The sequence below is a fragment of the Balaenoptera acutorostrata genome, chromosome 1 (genome assembly GCF_949987535.1).
Source record: "Balaenoptera acutorostrata chromosome 1, mBalAcu1.1, whole genome shotgun sequence".
In the NCBI taxonomy this organism is placed as follows: domain Eukaryota; kingdom Metazoa; phylum Chordata; class Mammalia; order Artiodactyla; family Balaenopteridae; genus Balaenoptera; species Balaenoptera acutorostrata.
In genome coordinates, this window is record NC_080064.1 from 54,534,146 (window position 1) to 54,556,266 (window position 22,121).

General features: G+C 38.0%; 1 long non-coding RNA gene across 2 annotated transcripts in view; it reads right to left on the reverse strand.

The window, feature by feature from the left end:
* The window catches only part of LOC130707613 (uncharacterized), a 112,467-nt gene that overhangs the window by 62,346 nt on the left and 28,000 nt on the right, over positions 1 to 22,121 (reverse strand). Inside the window, exon 2 of one of the 2 annotated variants that reach the window (XR_009007541.1) lies at positions 19,503 to 19,563. The exons of the other annotated variant lie outside the window; for it this stretch is intronic. This is a non-coding gene — a long non-coding RNA (uncharacterized LOC130707613). The remainder of the gene's footprint in view (positions 1 to 19,502; positions 19,564 to 22,121) is intronic. 2 annotated transcript variants of the gene reach the window in all.

Genomic DNA, 22,121 nt, shown 5'->3' on the forward strand with positions numbered 1-22,121 from the left:
CTATCTAATAAGTCATTAGAGTGAAGATTTGGACCCAGGTTTACCTGATATCTGCATTATACTGTATGTCCCAAGCTTTAATAACAGTTATTCATGGGTTATTGTCAGCCCTGAGGGGATATACTGAATAAGGTTCTAGAAAGGCTGATCCTTCCAGGAGAAAATTTAATGCTTTATTGACTGACGGTTGGTGAAATAAAGTACACCTGCAAAGGTGTAGTCAGGGAAAGAGCACAGGGTTGAGAATGGAAGAGAGGAGTTCATGTCCTGGCTTTGCCACTTTATAATTCTGTAACCCTGGGTAAGTATCTGAGATGTGAGTTCCTTAGCTGAAAAAGGAAACTAATAATACCTGATAATTACCTCACAGGAGGCAACAAATCACAGGATTTGGCATTTCTACCAAGACCCTTAACCTCTTTAAGCCCAATTTTTTCATGCAAAATAAGGATAATATCTATAACATAGGATTATTGTAAGAATTAAACGAGATAGTATAGATAAATTCTTGAGCACAGAATAAACATTCAATAAATACTATTTCCTTTTCAACTCACATAATTCTCATGAGGATCAAGAAAGATAATGTATGTGAAAATGCTTTAAGAACTGTGACATGCTACCAAAACTGCAAATGACATCAAGTTAAGCAGAAAAAATCGAACTATAATTTTTAATGGTCTGAAAATGAAAGGAAGGATATTCATTTGAATATAAATTAATATTTGGTAGGGAAAAATATGGAGTGTGGCAGAGAGTGGCTTGCTGTTTACTAAACCCATTTCCTTTTCCTCTTGGGTACTTAGCTAAACGCATAATTTCCAGCCTTTCCTGCAGTTAGGTGTGGCCATGTGACTGAGTCCAGGTCAAATGTACATGGGCATAAATTTAGTCCATAAAAATCTTCCAAGTGCAATCCCTCATACACTCTCCTCCAGCATATTTGGATACCATGTATTAATGATGCAGAGCCACAAGGTGGAGGGAGCCTGGGTCTCTAAATCCCTGTTTGAAGGAAACCTGACCACTGATCAGAGACATACATTTTGACTTTACATAAGCAAAAAATAAGTGTCTACTGTGGTAAACTACTGAGTTGTAGTCTTTATATATTTTTAACAGTCAGCATTACATTAACTCATGGATTCTCAACCTCAGAACTATTAAAATTTTGGGCTGGATTCTTCTCTGTTGTCAGGGTTGGTTGGCGTTGTCCTGTGCATTTGTAGGATGCTCAACTGAATCCCTGGCCTCTACCCACCAGATGTCAGCAGCAACCCCCCTCCCCCTGAAAATCAAAAAATTGTCTCTGGACACTGCCAAATGTCCCCTAGGGGGCAAAATCCTCTTGGCTGAGAACCACTGCCTTAACTCTACTTGTAAATTAATTTACTTTTTAAATAAAATTGATCTCTACAAGACTGAGGTAGAAGGAATGACTCTCCCCAAAGGTAGTAGAAAAATAGCTAAGGAGCCTAGACTACAGATGAAAACTGTGTCCATAAGCAAATTTGTTGGATACTGAGGATTAAAATTCATAAATAAAATGACTTTCCAAACCTGCTGGTCCTCTACAACTGAATCAGAAGCACCATAATCAAAGACAACACCTTGCACTTCAGGCTATTCTGAGATCTTCAACTGTTGCAGTACTATTTCTCAAGGTAGGTTTATTCCTGTTCTTGACAATGGCCCTGGAAGAGAAGTGTCTTGGCCTTTCATCAGAGTTATATTCTCCTGCTTGCCCTCAGTGTATAGGAATATAAAGATCTCATAGTGTAGATGGTTTAACATAAAAATCCTCCCTCTGCACAGCTTTCAGAAATCATTTTGGTGGAGTAAAAGCCAAGTAGCAATATATGAGCACTTTCTCTTCACATTTTATTCATCATTCTAAAAAAAACTCATAATGAAAAACTTTTCAACTTATAAAGTGTCCACAAATGAATTTTTTTTCATTTTCTTTCTCTTTTTTTCCCTCTTTCAAAAGGTTTCTTTTCTTTACTACCATGCTAAGAATATATTAGAGAATCCATAAAAGTTGCTGATCAGATTTAATGGGGCATTATTCTATTACAAATGTTTGAGTAGGCATTTCCTTCTCAACTTTGATGAGTACAACACATTAACATGAAAAATATAAAAATATAAAATAAATTTTCAGAAGGAATATTGCTTTTCTTTTTTTTTCCTTAGCTTTCACGGCAAGATCTATCAACCCAAAACTGACAATAATATACATACACTGAAAACTACAAGAGCAGAAAAAGAAAATCACACTTAACAATGAACAAAATCATAAATTTGATGGAGACTTGGAATTGTCTGTGATATTCAAATTTCCATGTTTTCAAAAATCCTCAAATTCATAAATGCTATCCATTTTAATTGTTTTATCATTTTTATATATTTTAAGCACCTTTTTTGAAAGTGTATCATAAATTCAGGATGAGAATATGAAGCAGATATGTGTGAAATTGGGAATTTATTAAGATGTGAATACCAGTACCTCAATTTTTCTTTTTAAAGGTACCACATATGGCATAATTAGAAATCCGGGCATCTAAAAACCAAATGTGTGTATATGTGTTATATTTCGTACTGCCAATAACTATTAATTTGCTGCTTGGAGCCATTGCTCCTTCCTAAAAGCATAGCAGGTATGAGCTGGTTCTGCTTAATTTCCACTGCTCAAAGGAGAACACACCAAACTGGGAAGAGAGAGAACTTGGTGTATTTGTCTAAAGAGAATTATTGGTATTAACCAGTTAAAGCTCCTGGGAAATCCAAGTACCATCACTTACTACCATCTATGAGCAGAAACCCCTAAACTTCCCATACAAATACTGCCTGCCACCGTAAGCAACCTTACAGCAGATAAATGGAGCTGCTCAAGTCCCCTTAGTTATCATTAGATTATATTATGATTTTAGTTAGGTGATTCTGTGCATACACTGGAAATATGTATGTACAGTAAATCTCTTTCTATAGCTGCATTAATATTCAGCATGTAGATGATAGGCTAGCAATAGCACAGCATCATTCATTTTCAAATCCGTGCTCATTCTCATTATGCATTTGCACCAACGCACAGAAAGCCCCTGAGTAATCCTTCAAGGAAAAGTTAGCAGAAGCTGGGTTTACTGTGTGAACGGGAGGAGGGAACATCTCTAAGAACTCAAATTACCTCTTTGTTGTGTTCATTGGAATCCAGAGAAAAATGTACCACAGCTTGCCAGGCTGCACATTTTGCTGTAGCTCTGATGGAAGCAATAAGTCCCAAGCCTGCTGCCCAGGAAGAGCTTTTCCAGCTGGAATTTGGGGATCGACTAAAAAAGTTCTTCCCCTGAAAGATGGATTAAATTGATCATTTCTTCCTAGACATAGTGCACTTCAGGCTCATTTTGCTTTGTAATTAAGAAGAAAGCCAGAAACATCATTTACACATTAAGAATTTAATAGATATATTTTTCTAGCTTTATGCATTAGCACAGGACAGCCCATTAATGAAATAAGTCTTCCTTCAGGGTCAATTTAGATGGCTGTAATCTTCTGCAAATATACTGCAAATGAGGATAATTTAATGATCTTAAAACTAACTGCCAGGAGAGGATTGTTATAACTCTCCAGACAACAAAAAGAGACTTGGTATGGTATTCAGTAGCCTTTTTTAAAATTTAACAAATGTTTAATTTCTGGCCACTAGCTTTTTTTAAATTGCAAGTATTATCTGCAGTTTAAGGTTAGTCTCTGGCTTGCTGACCTGGGAGGTTGATTCTGATTATGGAAAGCTCAGGGCTGCATTAAATGATGGGTAAAAGGATAACAGTGTTGTACTGAGAAAATATATCCATTGGTTTGCTGCTATGACCATGATTGTCAACCTCTGCCCAGCTTCTTTTGGTCTGCTCCGGTTCACCCCTTTCTGCAGAACTTCCTGGCTTGACTCCACTAATCCATGTATGTTGGTGTCCACTGTTACAACAATACTTAGCATGTGTGCAGCATTCAAGCATTTTAAAAATTCTTATTTGCTCCTGAAAACAATATTAAATGGCAGGTGTGGAGCATGTCATTTTCCCTATTATAACAACTAAGGAATCTGGGGCTCCAGATTCTCATTCCACTCCTCCCACCCCCAGTTAGAGAGCTAAATTTCAAGTCTTCTGACACGTCCCAGTATCATGCCAACCTTGTTACCCCTTGCCTTTAGAAAAGCACTGGTTGAGGGCTTCCCAGGTGGCGCAGTGGTTGAGAATCTGCCTGCCAATGCAGGGGACACGGGTTCGAGCCCTGGTCTGGGAAGATCCCACATGCCGGGGAACAACTGGGCCCGTGAGCCACAACTACTGAGCCTGCGCGTCTGGAGCCTGTGCCCCGCAACAAGAGAGGCCGCAATAGTGAGAGGCCCGCGCACCGCGATGAAGAGTGGCCCCTGCTTGCCGCAACTAGAGAAAGCCCTCGCACAGAAACGAAGACCCAACACAGCCAAAAATAAATAAATAAATAAATAAATTAATTAATTATTTTTAAAAAAAGAAAAGAAAAGCACTGGTTGAAAGCTGTGGAGATCTAGAGGGAAGATTTGTTACAAAACCTCCATACCCTCAGAGAATGTACTATAAAAAACAAAACATTGGCCCTTAAAAATATAGCAGGGGGTGTATGTGTGTGGTAATTAACAAATGAATGGAATTGATAGTAAGTGTTAAGAAGTTCATGGAAGGGAGAAATATTATGGGATATAGAAGTCAGAGAAGATTTCACGGAAAAGGTAGACTTGAAAGAAGGGCAGTCATTATATGGGAAAAAAGAAAGCTGTCAGGCAAAAGGCAGCACATACAAATGTGGGACTTTGAAATCAGATAGGCCTGGGCTCAAGTCCTGGCTCTGCCCTTTATTAGCTGTATGGCTCTAATCAAGTTACTTAATTTCTCTAAGCCTTAACTGTAAAATGGGAATAATTATTAGGACCTGGCCCATAGAATTGTTGTTAATAATATATGAGATAATATATGTAAAGTGCTTATAGTATAGTGGTTGGTACAGAATCAGTGTTGAGCTTAAGAACAGCTTAAGCAAAGGAATAGAGATGAGATATAAAAAGGAGTGCCAAAATATAATGATTAAATTAGTCCAGTTTGAGCAAAACTTTGTGGAAAAAAGTAATGAGAATATACTAGAAAAAAACTCAGACCAGATTGTAGGGACACCTTAATGCCAAAATAAAAATTTTTCCCCAGTGGCTTTCTCTTTTCATTTGCAATTCAGAAACCTTTCTTGGAAAAAATCGTATTTTCAATATATAAAAAAGATACAAGTACAACAGCTTTGGTTAGAGCAGCTGTAGAGAATCCAGAGCCTCACCTGCTCAGAATCCCCAACATCCTTTGGAAGGAAACCCAAGTTGGAAACTATGTCTTTTGACAACAGGAAGTATTGAAGTCTTCCTTCAGGGAAGCAGTATGATGAACATTTACCTGGCAGCCAGAGGCAGGGTGCAATAGAGGACAAAGACATGAATGACCACTTAGCATCCTGTTGTAGTGGTCAGGTGATAAGGGTTTGGAATGAAATAGTGTGGTGGCAGTGAAAACAGAGAGGGACATGTGCCAGAGATATTACAAAGGACAACTAGAGAGGTCTTTGCAAGAAGGGGAAGGTGGGGAAGGATGAGCTAAAAGGGATCTAAGATGACTCACAGGCTATAGACCTGGGCAATCATTAGTGGAATCCTTAGTGCCACTCTTCAATTTCCAAAAAGATCATGTTAAATTCTGTTATGCAGAAATGATGGCTAAGGTCATTATTTATGATTTCAAGAAATTCTGGGTAGTTTAGAATACCAATAACTAAATTTATTTGGGGGGATGATAATGGAGGTTAATTGGTAGGGGTAGAGTGGGGAATGAAGTCCCTGGTCAGATAAAGCACTGAGTTGAATCAAGTTAAACAGTCTTCTTTACCCAAACTTCTGATTCTTTAATATGTTGCTGTGCATCTTGAATTCTTAAAAAGGAGATGGAATAAGCAGTTTTCCACAAACTTATTTGACCAAGAACCCTTTTTTTAGAAAAATTTGTATGGGATTAATGTTTTTTGGAATCCACTTTGGGACATGCTGCTCTGCGGAAGCCAACAAAGGATCCTTGAGGAAGTCTCATTCCAATCATCATTCACTCATTGAAAATATGCTATGAGTCAGACACATGACTTCTGCCCTCCAGGAACTGAAAATCTATTGAGGGAGGCTCACATATAACCCACACTATATAGCCACAATATTTACAAAATGCATGTGGTGCTTCGGAAAGAGCAAATGATTCATGTGGCTACAAATAAGAATGCTGGTTTGGTAATTCAAGTGGCATGTGATGAGGCTAGAAGGGTGGTCAGTAGTCATCATTATCATTGTCATTAGCTACCACCTACTGAATGCACGCTGTATGCTAAGCATCATGCTAAGTATATTAAAGGCACTACATCAATGAATCTTCCCTACAATCCCGTAAGGTAGGTACTATTATCATCCACATTTTACATATACAAAAACGGGGGTTAGAGAGATTATATCATTTACCCAAGGTCTCATGCCACCTAAATGGCAAAACCCGCACATAATCCCAACCTATCAGAACCCAGGGCCTGTGTGCTTAACCATTGGGATACATGGGCTTCTTAAACCTTGTGAGCTGTTCTGAGGAGTGTGGACTCCACCGTGGAGGCTCTAGACAGCCACGGAAGGTTTTACATCTCTTTCTGTCCTTTGACAAATCTCTGAAAACACATTGAGTCAGACCCAAAACATAAGAAAAAGAGACTTGCTAAACTACCAAACCACATCTGCCTCGCAGAGATGCTCATGAGTCACAGCCTCCAAACTGCCTGGGGATTTTCAAATGAAAGGCTCTTATGTGTCTGTCTGCAAGTTACTATCCTGCTGGGGTTATCTTCTTCAATAACTGTTTCTTAGCATTGCACTGCTGCACCATGACAATCTTGCTTTATTATACCTTCTTCAGAGAATCCGCAGCTCTACATTCTGCCTGGCGTGCGGGTTTACTGAGAGCTAACTTTCAAAGTCGTGCATTCTATGGTAAGTGTATTTTAAACCATGCGGCATCACATTAAAAAGAAATGGCAGTCATTCTGCCCTGGAAACTGTTCCCTAGCATGACATTACTTTAATTCACTGGCTCCTTGTAATCAAGATCTAATAAACAGCATCTTTAAATAAGTCCTACACACAGCCTGCATTGTTACAATCCATTGAACGACTTAAAAAAGAAAACCTCTGAGGCTGTCTGGAGGCATTCTGTGCTTCCCTCTGCTTTATGGTACAACCTTAGACACGATGTGTAAAAAGGTCAAGACAGCATGTAGGCTTTTGCATTAAACAGCAGCACACTAATTAGTTTTAGTGACAATGGGGTTCTGTTAGCGTGTTCTAATATTTTGATGCTTAGTTTTGTTTGAAACCTCTAGCCATATTACACAAAAGCTCTTCTGTCTTCCAATTTTCCTTTTCTTGATTTTCCAACCCCATTATCTGTTTGAACAAAGCACATAGATTTTCTGTTGCTATATTTGCATTAGAAGTCTGTTCTAAACTCTAATTTCAAAACAGTTATTTTCAAAGAAGTCAAAAGAGAATTTAACGTGGAACCCAATATTTCTCCGTTTAGTTTCATCCACTTTTTCAAATCTCAGATGTAAATTGTGTTAAAACATATCATTAATGAGTTGTAATTTATGCAATTAGCTATCCAGAGCAAGTGTACCGTGTTATAAAATGTTAAACATTAACTTCTGAGTGATAAATTTTTTAATGGATTTCCACATTTCTGAATTCTATTTTAAAGTAACAGGAGAAATAATACAGTTCTTCAAAACCAAAGAGATTATTTTCCCATCACTGTGTTTGAATCTATATTCTCACTCTTTTTCTAGAATATAGGTAAATTCCTAAAACATTCTCCAGGATAAAGAACTGCAACTGAAGAAAATAACATTATTTGAGACTTTATTAACAAACTGATATTTCCTCAAAATACCAATTACTATAAGTAATTATAATGTAGTATAGCATGACTTTCTATAAAATAAATAACACACTGAATGAATTTTACTCAGCTAACTTAGGAATTGCCAGTTCCTAGTACAAGACATATTTATGTCACTTTTTGGTATCATTTATTGTTTTTTAAAAATTGGTTTGAGATTATAAGCTTACATTGGTCACCATCTTTTCAAGACGCTATTGGGCTAATGCTTTAATAATACCTTCTGACGCTGTTCTCCCTTGGAGAAAAGCAATCAAATCTGTAGGTGGGAAAAAAAAAAAAACACATTCATCTTTGTTCCCTCTAGCCGACTTGGCTATGGTCTACAGAAGCTGAACTTTCATTAAAAGAAAATAAAGTTTCTAGCCCTTCATCTTGTAAAGGTAGTGTCTTTATACCGTAAATCAATACACTGCTGTTTGGTTTGCTCTCCGGCTAGACAGACCAAAACAATATAGCACCAAGGGAACTGGGAGCATCCCCTCCAAGCCATTTGTCTTAATGGAGTGCCCACTTCCAAACTGACTTCTTACTGCTTCCATGATGCCAATTTAATTGTTATCAAGCCAGACCCAAAGAAACAAATCCAATTATAAAGCCAATTCTTCATGACCAAAATGGGATATATGTGGGTGTGCTATAGACTGCTTGCAATGTGCTAGGCACTGTACTAAACACGTAAATGCATTATTTTATTGCATTCTATGAGAGAAGTGATTTTTTTGAATCTCGATTTTATAAGGAGAAACTTGAGACTCAGAGAGGTTAAGTAACTTGCTGAAGATCACATAGTTTGTTAAGTGGAGCAGCTGGGACTCTAAACTGAAACTGTCCAATACCATATTTTAGTCTCTTAACCACAATATTATGTTGTCTAGTGAAAGTAATATATATATTTCATTTATATTCTGTACTGTCTCTGAACATTTCCAAGAATTTGCCTCACAATGACTCGTTGGAATAGAATAAAATGGTATTTTCTGGCTCATATTTCTGCACCCAATAGAAATGACACTCAGCTCTTGAAGCACCTTATCTCTAGGAATGGGGGGAAGCACACAAGCTATGGTGTCAAAGTAGCTGGGTACTTTGGGCAAGTTACTTACCCTCTCTGAGCCTTGCATTCTCATCTGTAAAATTGACGTGATACAGCTACCGTCCAGGGTCATTGTTAGTACTAGAGCTAATCATTTATCAGACACTAGCTCCATGCCAGGCACTGTGCAAGAACTTTACTTATGTTGTCTTATTGCATCCTTACAATGGTCGCCTGTGAATATACTTGACACATATTCATCCATTCACTTAAAAAAAATTAGCACCTGCTGGGTGCTAAGGATATATTAGTCATGAGAAGCGTGGTGCTGCCATCTTGACTGGCAATCATTAATAACGATGAAACTAGAACTTTGAGGCTTCTGCTTTTATTAGGTCTTTGACATGGGTGAGGATCTTTACAAAATAAAGTTGAGAATTCTCTACTTGGCCTGATGGCCTTTAAGATGTGTGATACAGACTAAGGTTGTGTTGTGAAAGTACTGCACTTAAGTTATGATTATTGCTTGAGGTCGTTTACATACAACAAACAATACTTCCTGATAAAAGTCTTCTCTGTTAGCTAGACTAGACTAGATTCCTTACTGTCCGTCAAACATACATTTCCCCTCCCCAGAGTTTGTTAATTGTGTACTTTCTGCCTGAAGTTCCTTCTTCTCCTTCTCCTCAGTTTTCCAAATCTATCAGTTGTTAGTCATTCATTCATTCACTCAACAAATATTTATTGAGTGCCTACTGTGTGCTAGGAACTGTTCTAGGTGCTTAGGATTCAGCAGCGAAAAATCAGATAAAAAATCCTAACCCCATGGAGCTTGTATTTTAGTGTAATAATTAATCATTCATTACACCTATAGCATGGGGTGGAGCTCTCTGAGTGTGGACTGAGGGTGGAAATGATCAGTGGCTACAAGGTTCCCAAAGAGCACTAATAATATAGGTGTCCCATGTGAAACCCCATTTCTCTAGGGAGGCCTTACACAGACCGCTGGGTTCTGAATAACAACAACCTTGTAAAGTAGGTAAACAGAACTAAATCACCCCACTTTCGTCTGAGTCACAATAGAACTAAAGACCCTTCCATGTTTCTGCCTTTCCCTCTTCCAAGGAGCCACTCTGTCTTGCCAGCCTAATGATTCAACCTGTTTACCTTTTGGTCCTATTTCATCATCACCTACTACCTCATCTGTGCTCTATCCAACTGCACAGGGGGCCAGGAATGGGGCATGCTGAAGTATACCTGGTTCTGAAAATCTAGACTGGTTTTTGGAAAAGTCCAAATTACCAACTTAAAAGAAACCCCCAAAAACAAATAAACTTTATTTTAATAGTAAGGCAGTAAATTATTTTTCAAGAATGTAGCTAATAGAGCATCACAATACCCAATATGTCTTGGATCCTAACTCAATATTTTTAATTACTTGCCTTTATTGGTCAGACAAAATATAGAGTCAAGTTTCAAGTAATACCTTTTATTGGACTAATGGTGGAATATTGACAGATAAGCTTTGGGGATATAGAAAACTCCCCTCCAGGTCAATAAGTGATTGACTATGAGGAAAGGATTTCTGTAGGCAGAGAAGCCTCTCTGTCAATATTGTGCAGTTTATCCGATAAAACATATTACTCAAAACATGCCGGTTGTTTTTCTTTGATATAAAATAATGAGTCTTGTGAGCTAAAGATGTTGTTACATAGGATGAATCTTATGTAAGTCAGTCATTTGACCCTTTAAGCCTCCATTTCCTCATCTGAGAAATAAAGATAATATAATCTGTCTGTCTACTTCATAGAATTATTGTATATCATTGGCTAATGTTTGTAGAAACATTTTTATAACTGGAAAGTATGATAAAATATGTGCTATTTTTATTGACCATTAATATGCTTAATAAGCATATTAATGGCAATAAGCCTAAATTAATAGATATCAAAGAGGTGTTAAAACAGCAGATTACAACAGTGGAAGTCTTTTTGAATTACCGTCTCAACATTCAAGTAAACAAAATACTCTTGAGTCCCTACTACGGGCCAGACACTACAGTTTTGCCCATCAGAATTTTCATCCAGAGATAGAAACTCTTTATAAATGAAACAAATAAGAGAAAATGTCATGCATAGGGAAAGTTAGCACTTGTCCTACAGCACGAAAGTAAAATGGGTCGTTGTAGCACCTGTGAAACTTCTTTCTTACTGTATAGGCCTTTCTTTTCCAAGTTGTCAGAATAAACAATTCCATTAATGAATCCCTAATAATCTGAAAACAGTAAACCTATGATCGCTCAGTGTCATTCACAAAATCCCAACAAAAGCTCTGCAGTCCGTCTCAGAAAGAACTGTTGGATTCTAAAGAGATCCTTCTTTAATTTTGGAACACTTAGTGTAACAATTCCCTTGACTTCCTTCGTGAGCATATACAGGTAAATAAACCAGTACTTTCAATGAGCTATAGAAATCTAGACTTGTCTATGCAGACTGATGTAAGTACCTCATACTGAGAGGACCATCCTCAGTTACACAGAAGATTAACACTTTTAATAGTAGTTGTTTAGACCAGTTTAATGTATTTGCCCAAATCTTCATTTTCTACAAAGTAATAGAGGTTATATCAGCTATCATTTTTGCTAAAACCTGCTATTTTTAAAACAATTCATCAGGGAAGTGCATTCAGGACCAGGTATCTACTTCCTGAGTGTGCTTTCCCCAATAAGTGGCAGTAAGTAGCAAGGGTGATATTTCTAAGGAACCTCATGGCATAGAATGGAGATTTTAGACAGTTCAATCTTAGATCTAACGTTTATAGGGGACCATTTGTATTGGTCTCCTGAGGCAATTCAATGAAAGTGGATTCTTTTTGCCAAAGGTATCAACAGTTAAATATAGTGGTGTCATGTTAAACTAACTTAAATTCAGCTCATTTATTCAATAATTCATTCTACAGCCATTTGCTGGATACCTACTATGTGCTGGGCACTGTGTTAGATGTCAGGTTGCTCATAGTCTGTGAGAGTGGCAGGCATGGTAACAAACGCAATATGATGGGAATGGAGATAGAGCTGTGAAAGGGGATCAGCAAAGGCTTCTAAGAAAGATGAAGCTTGAGAAGAGTTGTGAGAACCAGTAGGAGTCAGTCCGATAAAGATGAAACTTGTGGAGAGGGGAATCCAAAGGAACAGCGCAGGCAGCAAAGCAGCACTTTTCCCAGGGAAAAAGGAAAGCAAACCTCAGGGTCATCCACTGTACCAGGTCCCTTAAGGTCAAATGCAAGCTTGTTTCAGAGCTGCCCAGGCCCACTCGGAGGCCCAGTGAAGTTCACTGGCTGTAGCTCTGTCAGAGGTCTCTGCTTCCCATCCTTAGACAGAGCCTCAGGTGCTTTTGGTGCCTGAGCAAAGTCCTTCTCTGTATGGGGCAGCGAAGGCCCAGCATCTTCCACTTGAGGGAAGCAAAAGCATTTTCTGAAAAGATCTGGCTTCTAGGAAACAGTCCTGGAAGGACAGAGGGAATTACTTGTAAAGTTGAATGAATATGCTTTGGCCTTATTATCATAGTGGATCTGAAATATATCCTCACATGAGAAGTCATGTCCTTTCTCCTCACACAGAAGAGAACTTGGCTCTCCTTTTCATTTCTGATGTCACTTGAGGCTCTTGTCCAAGGAATTTCCATTCCCAAACAGCAAGTGCATTCAAATGACAAAAGGAAATGAAGGTAGGTGAAGGCAAAACTGGGAGCAGACGCTTGAACCTGGTTTTAACAGAGGGAAGAGTTTCCAAGAGATATCAAGAAACCAACAATTCCACACACAAAACTCAATAGCACTATTTTATATTCAGGCTTTTCATACCTTGTGGCCACTGTTTTGTTTAAGATGCTAAAAAAGAGTAGTAATGACTAGAAGCAAGTGTTTTCCTTTTCCATTCTCAGTTCAGCCAGTGGTTGGACTGAGGTTTGTTTGTTTGTTTCCACAGGCAAAGACCAAGTATGCCAAAAGCGATTTTTGTAATGGAGTCATACACCTCTAGAAATAGGATTTTGTTATAAAAAATCCAAATGCAACCTTAATTATAGAGACACAAACACAGCATTAAAGATAATGATATCTTGGGTCAGCTAGATGAATTGAAACACTCAAATGTGGTATTAACACTTTCTGTTCTTCATTTAAGATTTCACTATCAACTCAGATTACACATCACTGGTCAGATTTAAGTCAGTCAATATTTGATACATGAATTCAAAAGTATCCACTGTTTTCTAGTAATCTGGTACATCAGTATTTCTAAGATTGTTTCAGAGAGATGCAAACTTTCATAAACCATTGTTCTTACTTTATAAAACCAGTATGTTTACTTGTTTTTTAAACACTTCTGCTTTTCATAAGAAAAATTACAAGAACATGACCTATAGCCACAGACCCTGAAGAATAATCATTAACAATTAAAGAAAAAAGAAAAGAAATAGTTCACTGCTGAATATACTCTTTCTCCTTTATAAGAAATGTCACAGGGCTATTTTTTGCACTTGAGAGAAATGGCATAGTGATGACTTGTCCCTTCATATAATCGTATGCTCTGTTCCATGCTTGCACCCTGCACAATGCACCCCCCCAAACACATGAAACAAAACAAGACCCCCTTGGGATCTCTTCTGGTTAGCTACCAAGAGAACCTTTCTACTCCTCTTGTCACTAATTATTTTTCATTCCATAAATACTTGCTAATACCTATTGTGTGCCAGGCAAAGTGCTAGACTCTGGGGTCACAAAGGTGGAAATGATGGGCTCGCTCCTACCCTGACACAGTTCATCGTCCAGTGATTGCAGTTGCAGATAAGGAAAAGGACAATTACTTAGAACTATGGGGATGTGTGGGACGTACTGGGGTGCACTGGGTGCTCTAAGCAGGGCCACCTAATCCAATCTGAAGAGTCAGAGATGCTTTCCTGGAGGATGGACTTTCTTAGCTGAGTGCTGAGGCAAGGGAAAGAGTGGAGATGTGGCTGCGAAGACAAAAACCCAGTATCATGGCTAAGAAGTGGGTTTGAATGGATTTCAAAAACAATTTAAAAAAGGGAAAACAAGATAGAAAATAACCGAGCTGACCTTTGAAGCTACACCTTTAGAACTAGTCTGTAAGAGCCTTTCTAGATATACATGGTGTGGAACAGTAGGAAACAAACAGAATTTGGATTGAGAAAGCTGGGTTCAAGTCCAAGGTTCTAATTCTTTTAAGCTATGTGACCCAAGATAAATTACTTTAACTCCATGGGGTGTGGTTGTTTTTTCTCATCTGTGAAACTGGAATAATAATGTACCACCTCTGCCATTCATATGGAGTTGTTAGGCTCAAATGAAAGAGTGGACGTGAAAATACTTTTACACTGTAAAGCATTACATAAATGTTAGTTATTATTATTAAAACAAAAGTGGAAGTGGGCTAGTAGAATTAATAGGATTTAGATACAAGAAAAAAAACAGAGATTATGCATGTAAAGTGAAAGATAGTTCCCTTTTTTTCTAGGGTAATGGCCAAAATTAATTTCCCACAGCCTGGGAAATTTGCCAGAAATATATGAAGGAGGTGCAAATCCCTATTTTTTAAAAAAAGGAAGAAATTTAATATCTGATAAAAAGCAGTGCTCAAAGGGAGGGAAGCTCTGTTCCCTATTTAAGATGCCAAAGAGGGTAGTAACAGGGTAAAATATACTATCGAGAAAGTTCCTAAAATCTCTAATGACCATGTTTCCAACAGCTAAAGCATTCAACTGAGTGCATAGATTTTAAAGAGGAAAATGTAAGCCTAGTGGAATAAACACAAGGAGGAAAAAATCAAGCAGAGGTGAAATGTCTGTACAAAAGTCAGCTGATAGAAATAGGTGTAGGTAGAGCAGGGTGATGGAAGCGGAAAGAAAAGTTCAGCAAGAACACAAACACCCATTGCAAGCATCTTCTCCCTCCAGGCACTGTGCTTTGTGCTGGGGAAGGATGAGGCATGGTTCCTGATCTCTAAGGCCTCCCTGTGCACCATAGACCCCTTAGAGCATTTTAGAAGCAAACAGAACAGAAAGTAATAACGGGCTTACAGCCTAACAACAGATGGTCTAAGGTGGTGCTAAAAGAGAGATCAAAGACATGGGAGTTGTTTACAGAGCTGTTTGAAGCAAAAAAGGAAATATCCACAGCTCGCAGCATGACCTGCATGATCACAGATGTAGCGGGGCCATGCTCTCCTGGGTCTGAGGATTACACTGCTGAGCCCTTCTTGGCCCCAAGCATTGCCTGCAGGAACTTCCTGTGCAGCTTCTATTGGAATAAGGGAGAAGAGGAAGAAGTAGAAAAGTGTTAATTAGGACATAATTCAAAGGACAGAGGAAGAATATCAGGAATGTGGTTTCCCAACATTACTTGAGACAGCAGCAGCATTTTCATCACCAGTCTCCTCATCACAACAACAAAATAATAATAATTTCAACATAATTTTGAAGTATGTACAGTATACCATTTCTAACTCCTCCTGTTACTACAGTAATAATAACATTATTATTTCCATGTTATATACGGGGAAACCTGTGGTTTAAAGAGCTGAAGCAACTCATGCAAGGTCACATCATCCAACCTGCCAGTAGAGAAATATGGGGTGTATATTTCTGTGGATTAAACAAAAGTGTTTAGCGAAATAAGCCCTAAGTTTTCTCAAAGACCACACATGGATGCAACTTGCCCAAAGGCTGATAAAATATCTGTGGAGATGTTATAAACAGGAGTTCAGGATTCCCCTGTGTCCACGTTAGAGGTTAGAGCAAACCAGTTTAGAGCAGCTGCCCACAGGTAACAGGTGCCAAGGACTGGCATGACACAGGGTTTGTCCAAGGCATCAGAGACAGCAGAGCTGATGCATGAACATGGTTCAAGGAACTGTAATGCTAATAATAATTATTATTTATTGAGACTGAGGGCCAGGTGTGGGTCTAAGTGCTTCACATGGAATAAGAAGCTGATCTGAACATGTAGCTATGAACCATGTCTATGAACAGTGAGAGTACACCAAGTCCCCCTCTCATGCCAAGTTTCATACCTGGGTCACAGGTTTAAATGCCAGGAACCATTGCCCAATGAGTGGATAGACTGGAAAAAGGTTATGAGGTAAGAAGTTGGTTAGCTATCCTTATGGTATCATGTGATTTGTCATCCCTGCAATAATAAGATTTATTCCTAAGTGGAATAAAAATATTAAAAAGGAATGGTGATGTGAAAGCTACAAGTAGGCAACATCATTTCAACAATAGCAGAAGACTACTATGTAAGTCTACTTATCTTTTGAAACTCAATTCCATTGTCACATACTATCTGCCACCTGCCACAAGAAGGACACAGGTTCTAATCTTGGCTCTGCCCTGTACTGTGTATTCTTGGGCAAGTTACTTAACCAGCTTGAGATTCAGTTTCTTCACTCATCCCTTCATTCAACAAATATAATCAATGCTTAATATGTGTCAGGCACGGTTCTGAGCATTGGGAATAAATCAGTGGGGGAAAAAAAAGTAGACAAAGGCTACTTCTCAAATAATTCTGTAAATTCTCAAGGAACTTACATTCTTACAGGCAATGAGAGACAAGGTTGGTGGTGATAAATGCTATGAGGAAGAATAAAGCAGGGTAAGGGGACAGAGTGACAAGGGCCGTTAGTTCTTTTGTGACAATCAGGGAAGGATTTACTGATGAGTTGAAGTTTGAGTAGAGATCCAAATTAAGTGAGGGAGCAAACCATTCAGATATTTGGGGGGAAGAACAATCCAGGCTGCGGGAACAATAAGTATGAAGTCCCTGTAGTGGGAGCATATATGTTGTATGTGAGGAATAAGGAGGCCAGCACAACTGGGATGGTTTATTTAAGAGGAGAGTAGGGCTTCCCTGGTGGCGCAGTGGTTAAGAATCCGCCTGCCAATGCAGGGGACACGGGTTTGAGCCCGGTCTGGGAAGATCCCACATGCTGCGGAGCAACAAAGCCTGTGTGCCACAACTACTGAGCCTGCGCTCTAGAGCCCGCGAGCCATAACTACTGAGCCCGCGTGCCACGACTACTGAAGCCCGCGCGCCTGGAGCCCGTGCTCCGCAACAAGAGAAGCCCTGGCAATGAGAAGCCTGCGCACCTCAACGAAGAGTGGCCCCCGCTCACCGCAACTAGAGAAAGCCTGCGCACAGCAACGAAGACCCAACGAAGCCAAAAATAAATAAATTAAATAAATTAATTAAAAAAAAAAAAAAGAGGAGAGTAGTGGGAGGTGAGAGCAGAGGGGTCACTGGGGCCAAAAATTATGTTGGGCCTTTTTAGCCATGGTAAGCATTTGACTTACTGTGGAGTTGCTGTGATGATTAAATGAGATACTAAAAAAGGAGTGCCTGACACATATTAGGTGCTCAATAATTGGTAGCTATTATTATTATTCCTTTCCCAACAATTACAAGGGTAAGATAAGAAAGGGCATTCGGATTTTAAAATCTTCCTTAGAAATGATTTCCAAAGTGATAAATGGAATAAAATCCTAGTTCCTAATGATATTTCCTATCCCGTTTTCCACCTCCTTGTCACCCTGGATCACTCTTCCCAGTTGTATGTGTGTTAGGATAGTTTGCTCTCATACCAAGCATAAGAGACATAAAGAAAGGTACATAACAGTACATCCTGGGAGCCCAAATGGAAGCACCAGTGATTTTAATTGTACCTTTTCAATTGTGGCCACAGTAACCAATTATTTGGAATTCACTTTTTAGATCTAAAACTATACTGACATTTTTGCTTTTCCTTCTATATATGGATATGTTCTTTCACAAGACCACTCCACTTCTCAGACACTTAAGAACAGTAACTGTTTGAGAACTGAAAATGATGAGGTAATTGCTAACTTTTCAGCGAATTCTGTTTCACATCTTCATTATTCAAAAATAATAAATGAAGCCCACAGAATACAGTGGGCCGAATAAGAGAAAGGATTTTTTATATATAATTTCTAGAAGATTTGCAATTCCACTTTGTGATTCAGAGCTTAGTAGGCACAGAATTTAGAATAACTCTGTTTATCTGTGCAAACTTTCCTTAGCCTGTTGCAACTCCCAAGTCCAACTCTTACATATGGGTGTTGGGTAGAATATACTGAACAAAAAGTATACAAAGGCTTAATTTTTCTCCTGCCTACAAAGATCTCCAAATCTTTACTATTCTGCACAGCTGCCTAGAATAGACAACAGTAGAGCTATTGTCCGTGATTCAAACTGAGGAGGAGTGAAAATACCATTAACCCTTAAAAACAGAATTATCTTATTCTTTTGATTTCGCTACACAGTATAATGTGTTTGTGGCCATATTTGGATCATATCCGGTTAGAACACAGGAATAATAGATATCATTCAGATAATAATTAGCCATGTACTTGCAATAGCGGGATGGGAAGTCAAAGGAAAACACTAAAAATGTTGTTTTTTTGGACCATGACAAAGAGCTTTTTAAATGAGTTTGAGCATTTTTTGTGGCTGACTCATGTCTGGAGGCCTTGCTGTGGTCACCAATGCTTCAACTTTTGTACTTTTAATTTCTATCTTTGACAATTTTAAATGCTAAGTAACACAAGGCTTTCTTATGGCCTGCAAGTCCATATAGTTTCTCTTTGTCTCCTCTTTTTTCTGTTTGTAAGCAAATGCTACAATTTTAGATCACATGTTTTAGCCATTGTTGCTGATTAAAGGGAATTATAACATGTCTTAGGACAATAGACTTCACAATTTCACCATTGATGCTTTAAAATTACAAAATCAATCCTATAAATTCTAGCCTATATTTTAATATTTTTTACCTGACCTAAATTATGTATTATTTCTTTCACACTTGGTAAATTAAAGCTCCAATGACAAGAAAATAAATAACTAAATTATGAGAGCATGATTATGTATTTACAAAAAAAAGACTGGAAAGAAATATACCAAGATGCTATCAGTGGTTATTTTGGGGAGGTAGACGTATAGGTGATTAATTTCTTCTTTATGTTTTCATATATTTTCCAAACTTTCCTCAATGGTCATATATTACTTTTATAACCTTAGAAAGTTAAAAAAAATTTTAATTGTGAAAAATTAAAATGAGTCCAAAGCACTTACTAGATTATTAATACATTAAAATCACCTAAATGTGCTCCTACAAAAATAGACCCTATCAAGGGAAAGTAATTAGTTTCAAGACCTTCTTTTCTCAAAGAAATACTCAAACTTTGATTTAATAGCACAACACAAAGTTCCATTGAAACAGATACTTCTTGGCAGTTCAGTACAGGAATTTTATTTCATGTGTACAGAGAAAGGAGAACTGGGAAATTCATACTTAGCGTCGGCATCCCTACCTTAGTTAAGATGTCTTAAAATATCCACCCATTCTTCACTGTTCATGCACCATCTGGCTGCCTACGTCAGCGAAAGGGGGAAAAAAAGGAACATTGGACCATTTTGTGGCAAAATCTATCTGCATGATTGATATTGGCTGCACAGAATCAATCTGCTGGGCTTCGTTTTGGCATTTTGAGCATGGATCCTTTTCCTCCTATCTGACTCTTGTGAGATAAATTTCTAGGTCTAGAGCTTTACTGATTTTTAAAAGGAACTACTCCAGCTTCCTATCCTCTCTCTCTCCCTCTCACTACTCCTTCTGCCCTCCTCAAGGGCAGTGATGCTATCCCTTGACTCTGGGAGAGCCAAGCGACCACTTAAAGACACTCCTAAAGACACTGCTGACCCTCTGGTATCTGGCAGTCCATGCTCAGCTCTGTCCATTTCCCTGAAGTTCTCTTCTGTGGATCAGGCACATTTAACTTCAAAGACAAATACTGGGCACAGAAATGACACAGAGAGGGCAGAGGGGCATGAGAATTGGGCCTTGAGCATCTAAGTGCTGAAACAGATTTTCTTTGTTCTTAACTGATGCCTAGCTAATTGTTGGTGCTTAGTGAATGTGAAATAATAAAAATGTTACTATTAACAAAAATAATAGGATTTTCAGCAGAAAGATGTTTAGGAACCATTGTTCATGAAAAGCTAACCTAACGGATGGATTCTGGCATCTTTTCTTTGATCTTCTGAATGTCCTAGCTTGAAGAGGTTTGCTAAAATGTACCTCCTTTGGGAGGTGGAGGGGTGTAGCAGATCAAACAGGGAAACAAGTCCAATGAGAACTTTACTAAAAAGCAAGACATTTAACATCAAATGTGACTGTGATGAGCTAAAGGTACAAAACTAATTATTATTCCCACACCAAGTTTCTCTTTCTTCTGCCTCAGCTGGCTTTGGAGGGGGGGATTATCATTGGATATGGAATATTAGTCGGTAGCAACATAAATGTCCTCATCCTGGTATTTTGTTTAAAGCTGAAACTAAGATAGAAAGAATTCATGAGTATTTCTAGTTACTTTTAAATTCCCCTTCTCACTTAAGAGCTAAAAGAGAGCTATCAAAAGAAAAGAAGTTAACAAGAATAGCAAAATGTGGGTAACTGTAAAACTGAATGATAGGTGGTTCATTATGGTATTCTCTTTACTTTTGTGTATGGTTGAAATTTTTCATAATAAAAGGTTTTTAAAAGCTTACAACAAATGATAGCAATATGTGTCTTCACTTGGCCACAGAGCAGGTTGTGTGACCTCTGGAAAATTGCATCCCTGTCCCTTAGTTTCCACAATGATACAGAGAAAGTTTGGTTAGTCTGGTTAGTCTATAAGTTGTTCCTTCCTGCTCTTGATTTCTATGACATTTTCTTCCTTTAGTCACATTTTTCATGCTACCTGCTAGATCTTAAAAATTTCACACTCAGGATATATGTGTATGTATAACTGATTCACTTTGCTGCACAGCAGAAACTAGCACAGCATTTTAAATCAACTATACTCCAATAAAAATTTTTAAAAAAAGAAATCACAGGAGAAACACCATGTGATGTCAATAAATTCAGGTAAAAAAACTCAAAATTAGATCATCATTTCTAATAGAGACAGTAAGTAAAATGGAAACTACTTAAATATAATAAAAGTTATTATTTATCAAAAATAAAAAAAAATTCATGTTCAGAGATCTAGGGGAGACCCAAGAAATCAGGTCCATAAGATGGCTTTAAATTCCAGATCTCATACACACTTGCTTTGGACAAGTCACACAGTCCAAGGCTCAGTTTTCTCCTCTGTAAAATGAGAATAACAGTAATACTTTCTTCATTGGTTATTGTAAAGATGCGGTATGAAAAGTGCTTAAACATAGGACTTGGCATCTTATAGGCTCTCAGTAAATGTAAGCTACTGTTGCATCTTGGTTTATTTCTTTCCAGTCTTTTTTTTTTGTAAATGGTGGTCATTATTATCATGGACATTCTCTTGCATCCTGGAACATCTATCCTCCTTTCTGGCTGAAAAGGCAGAGGATAAAACAAACTCACACATAAAAAAATAAATGAAAAAGTTAGGGGTATCTGTAGGTAGATCACCAGTTTTTCTTGAAAGCATGTACTTGCTTTACATAAAGTGCCAAGTCAAAGTAGGGTACTATGCCCTGACGCACGCTTCAGACACCAGAACTCCATAGGTTTTCTTTCTTGAGCTGTGGAATTTTCTTCCTGTAATAGGTGTTTTTATTATAAGCATTGTACTGCAAACACAAATCTGAGAGCAGCATTTCTGAGTTAATTTGTGCTTTCTCTTTGGAAGTATGAGCAGTGGCCCCGGGGATATTAAAAGTCTAGATATTTAATCTAGTCTAATTAACAGCCTTTCTGATTTCAAAGCCAAAAATCAACTAACATCTAGTCTAGACAAAAATGGCTTCAGAAAAAAAATTTTTTTTAATCCTAACAATTCCTTTATAAAAGCAACAGAAATTCAGTCATGCAATGAACCATAACTTGAGCACCTGAAATAAGAATTCACACATCTTATCTCTATTTTTAAAAAGACCTAAGTGATAGCTATTATTATCCCCATTTT